Source organism: Artemia sp. Qi Xiang Cuo, chromosome 6 (assembly GCF_049724085.1).
Source record: "Artemia sp. Qi Xiang Cuo chromosome 6, ASM4972408v1, whole genome shotgun sequence".
In the NCBI taxonomy this organism is placed as follows: Eukaryota; Metazoa; Arthropoda; class Branchiopoda; order Anostraca; family Artemiidae; genus Artemia; species Artemia sp. Qi Xiang Cuo.
Genome location: NC_142799.1, coordinates 42,208,047 through 42,211,409, shown reverse-complemented (window position 1 = coordinate 42,211,409; position 3,363 = coordinate 42,208,047). Strand labels below are relative to the sequence as shown.

The 3,363-nt window shown below is 38.9% G+C and overlaps 1 pseudogene; it reads right to left on the bottom strand.

The window, feature by feature from the left end:
* Positions 1-1,339: 1,339 nt before the first annotated feature.
* On the bottom strand, positions 1,340-3,038 carry LOC148951246 (phosphatidylserine lipase ABHD16A-like; annotated as a pseudogene).
* Between the last annotated feature and the right edge of the window lie 325 nt (positions 3,039-3,363).

Sequence of the window (3,363 nt, the reverse complement as noted above, 5' to 3'; positions counted from 1 at the left end):
TTATCGCCCCATCTTCCAAAAACACATTTCAAACATTTTCTCGTCAAAAATTTTATTTCAAGTCATTCATTCGGGTTTTTGCGATCAATTCGGCCCACAATACCACACTATAACTACTCTAAAGCATCCCTCTGTCATCGCACCCCCTTCCCCACTAAATATTTTTCAGACATTTGTCTTTAAAAATTTTCTTTCAAGTCATTCATTCGGGGTTTCCGCAAGCAATCCGGGCCACAGTATCACACTATAACTACTCTAAAGCATCCCACTGTCATCACCCCCCCCCCCAAAAAAAAAAAATACTTACCAGAAATTTCTTGTTAAAAATTTTATTTCAACTCATTCATTCGGGGTTTCCGCAAGCAATTTGGACCACAGTATCACACTATAACTACTCTAAGACACCCCGCTGCTATCGCCCCATCCTCCCAAAAACACTTTTCAGGCATTTCTCGTTAAAAATTTTATTTCAAGTCATTCATTTGGGCTTTTCGCAAGCAATTCGTGCCGCACAGTACAGCATTATAACTACTCTAAGACACCCTTTCCGCTATCACCACATCTCCCCACAAAACCCTTTTCAGAGATTTCTTGTTGAAATTTTTATTTCAAGTCACTCATTCAGGCTTACACACGCAATTCACGCCACAGTACAACGCTATAACTACTCTAAGACACCCTTCTGCCATCACCCCATCTCCCTACAAAACACTTTTCAGATATTTCTTGTTAAAAATTTTATTTTAAACCCGAATGAATGAGTTAAAATAAAATTTATAACGAGAAATGTCTGAAAAGTGTTTTTTGGGGAGATGGGGCGATGACAGAGGTATATCACAGGGGCAGTAATAGTGTAACATTGTGAGATGAAATGCTTAGAGTATCAAATACTAGTGAAGAAAATAAGGGGGGCTTCTCTTTTTTCAAAAGGGGGAGAGTGTCATGGAGAGCTGGTGCTAGTGTGAAAACAGTATCGTAGAGTCATTCCGCTCCGGATCACAAGTAAACTTTTTATCGGTTTGGACATCTACCCTTCTCGCAAGATGATCTTCCAAGCTCTCCCATTAGGTATTTTTGATTAAGATATACATCGCCGTTAATATACAACACGCATGTGTGTGTGCCGTGCTGGAGGTCCATAGGATCCTGTTAGTCTAGTTTGTGAGATACACTTGCATCATTCATATTAGACCTCATCACGGAAAATCCAGGGGGTCTTCATCACGGGAAATCATAGTAACTTTTAGTTACTATGTGCCGAGGTTTATTCTTTACTAGGTTTCAGCTATATGCGATGAACCTTACATAGTCTCCATTTATAATGAACCACATCGATCCTTTATACAAATCTTACATCTCACGGCAGAACAAAGAGATGGGACGGAAGAGGGACGCAATGGGTACTGTCAAAATCTGTAATATGATTGGACAGCAAAAAGAGGTTTAATTTCACTCTTTCTTTTTTGTCTAATTTTTCACCAATATGAGAGGGAATTGCAGTACTTTCTTTTAAAAACAAATGACGGCATTCTTCAAGATCTCCGAATTGCTTTACAAAGTCCTCCTTTTTAGTTTTATCAAGTTTCAACCAGTCTTTAGCGGCCATCAAACCATCATCTTTAAAAACATAAGGATACCGATAAACTAAAACCTTTAATGCTTAGTCATTACCGCGAATTTTGGCTAAGTCTCCGTGTCTACTGTAAATTACTTCATCCCGGGTGCGACGAAAGAATCGCACTGGCCCAGGGTAAAGTTTCAACTGTTCAGCATTATTCAAATTTATATGTGATTTCACAGTTTCAACGACTAGAGATGAAAGTGGTTTTGGCATAACTGCCGTGGAAAGATGCACTACATCATCAAATGAAGCATCAACAATAATAGAGTTTATTTCCGGGTAGTTCAGTACAAGCCAAGAAGACGAAAAACCCCCAATGCTCCAAGCGTAAACAATAATTTCTTGAGGGCTGAATCCAAGAGAGAGTGTGCATATTGCATTACGGTGTCGACAGAACTCAATTCTTGGGGTGGGTGAGGTGTACCAGTACTGCCTCCAAATCCTGGGTGATTCCAACCCAAAACCGATTAGCCACATTCAATGGGAATGCTCATAATGCCTATTTCGTAAAATCGAGCATTTCGTTCGCAGCAAATAACCAAAGTATCTCCGTTAGTACTTTGACCGCGATTATCAATGAACATTGCATCAATATAGTTTTTATCTTTCGTTTCAATTTTAGCTCGCTTTCCGTTATACTCCAGAGTCAAAAATGACCGTCCTTTCATTAAGTGCACATCAATAAAAGGTCCTAGTATCATACCAGGATAAAGAAGTCGTATGACAATTGTATTTGCTAGATTATATTGCATGGTAATGCCAGTGCCCATGACTGCTTATGCTTATAAATAGGTAAATACTGTCTGGGCTTCCACCCTTTCGTGGTAATATCAGAGTAGCGAAAAGTTGTTGGGATTCCTTTTAAGTCAAAATCATAACCAGCTAGCAATTTCTCAACCTGACTGATATCTTTCTTTGAAACAGCAGAAGAAAACTGATTAGCAAATTTCACATAGTCAGTGTTAGCATATCTGCCCAAAAATCGAATAACAAAACCTGCTGTATAAACTAAGCTCCACAATACAACAACATTTTTGAACAAGGGAAGATAATCTATATTGTTACTTTTTCTGTAGTAAAAAAGAAATATTTGAGCACTATATACACTAAGCTTGGCTGCAAAGCGACATACAGTCATTCCAGCATCACCAATGGCTTCCTCCGCATTTTTTGGATAATCCACAGGTCGTTTGCTACCAATTGGATATATTTGCTTTAAAGATGGTCCATTGAGAATGACACTATTGAAACTATTGGCACTATTGGAGTTTTTACTGCCTCCAGCTATCTTTTCAGTTGTTCTTGGATGAGAAATAGATTCTTCCTCTCCCTCATCTGGAGCCCCTTTTACTAGAGTCTTGGTTCGCTCCTTGACCAACGCTACATGGTTGACTATGGTTTTGAAGAACTGCTTCATTTTCAGCGTTTGTAGATGACGGTTTTTTGTCACTTGAGTTCTCTTGAAGAACTACTTTGTTTTCAGAATTTACTGATGAAGATTTAGCATCAAAAAGATTTTCTGTAACTTTGGTGATTTCTTCAACACTTGATGTGCTTACACGGTTCTTGCTGCATACGCCTTTGTTAATCAGAATGGAATGGTCAAATATAGTATCTTGTCTTGAGCATACCCCCGTTCCAGATTCCTTGTACTTTCTAACAGCCCACCAAACTGACATTGCAGTGCCGCAGACTGGAACTCCGACGGCAAGAAACTTCAATATTGAATTCATTTTCGCTTT